Below are 1,702 nucleotides of genomic sequence, written 5' to 3'. Positions count from 1 at the left end.
CCCAGCACTGGGAACGGCCATTGATCACATTGCTGGGTGCTTTCTCCAGCAGCCTCACCAGCCCACCATAAAGTCACCCACCATCCCAATTTGCCAGGACAGTTCCAGTTTTAGAATCTCAGGAAGCCCCTCAGTCTCAGACAAACCTGGACAATGATTTGTTACCCTGGCTAAAGGATGGGAGAAGCAAAGGTAGAGTTGGATTGACCTGTGGCTGGGGACTTAGTGGGGAAGGATACTGGGAGTGGTGGGAGTGAGGATTGGAGGGAGTTAGTAAAGGAAGGGTGAAGGTGAACTACTGTAAGGATTCTGGGATGACGTTGAAGACAAAGATGACAGGAAAGAGTAGATAGAACTGGAGAAACAAGAAGGCTCATGGGACTAGTGTTTCCGATGTGAGTGGAGAGTGGGCTTGATAGGAAAAAAAGGGTTTCAAGAGCTGGGAGGAAGCAGTGAGGATGCTTTGGGCTACAAGTAACAAAAATGTGACTTGAAGTAGCTTAACTAATATGGAAATGTATTATGTCACGTAACAAGAAGGGCAGGTTTCAGGACGGCTGATTCAATGGCTCAACCATGTAATTAGAGAATCAAATTCTTTCCATCTCTCTGCCTTACTACCTTCATCATTGCCTTTATCCTCAGACTAGAGGCAAAGTGGCCACCTACAGTCATGACAATCTCTTCTTATGAGTTTCTTTTAGAAAGAAGGACATTTTCTCAGAGTTATCCTAATAGACTTCCCTTTACCTCTCGTTGGCCAGGACGGGGTCACGTGTTCATTCTAGAATCAATGCTTGCAAAATAGGCTTATCAGACCCACCCTGAGGCATGGGGTGGGCCAGTTTCCCTTGAGGTATATGGTTGCATGGGGGATGGAGCAGACCGTGAAGAAAATTGGAGTTCTGTTAGAAAGAAGTGGGAGTATTTGCTGAATGCAAAACCAACAGTGTCCATCACAGAGGCAGCAGCAGTAGGATATAAACACTCACAAAAGCTATTCGACTTCAGTTTTTTACCTGCTCAAATTCTCACTGGCTCTCTTCTGCCTATAAGATACATTGCCTACTCATTAGCTCTAACAAGTAATGCAGTGAACCTTCTATCATTTCGTTATAAAAATCCTCTGCTTCGGCCAAGCATGTCGGCCCCAGATCCCAGAACACACCTTGTATTGTCTCACTTCCTCACTTTTTCTAGTCCTTGGAACATAACACTCCCACACCCATACCACCTAACCTGTAACACCTTCTAATGGGTAGCCAGACCCTACCCGTCCACCAGGGCCTGGCCCAAACCCAGCTGTCTTATACCCACATAATATTAGTGCCCCGAAGAACCTTTAAAACCATCCAGTCCAGAATCATCTGTCTTCAGGGACCTCCCAGGGACCTCCAGCTCTTGGAGAATGGGTCCAGTTTTACACTTCTCAGGGGTCTTCTTAGCCCCCAGCACAATGACTGATACACACAACAGATGCTCACTAAGTACGTATCGACTGACAGATTAATCAATAAATGCTCACAGACTGAAGAATGAGTGTAACCCTCCCTGCTTTTGAATCTGCAGACTGGCTCTCAAGAGAACTGAGGAAGGTGGAGAGGAGAGGCTGGCTATGGACCGAAGATACACTGCTGGGCAACCCTGGGATTGCAGGGTGGGAAGCAAGAGCTTTTACAAAGCTGAAAGGCATAGAAATGAT

Source organism: Pteropus vampyrus, unplaced genomic scaffold, assembly GCF_000151845.1.
Source record: "Pteropus vampyrus isolate Shadow unplaced genomic scaffold, Pvam_2.0 Scaffold453, whole genome shotgun sequence".
Lineage (NCBI taxonomy): Eukaryota > Metazoa > Chordata > Mammalia > Chiroptera > Pteropodidae > Pteropus > Pteropus vampyrus.
The sequence above is the reverse complement of the archived record's forward strand: the minus strand, read 5'-3'. Positions refer to the sequence as shown.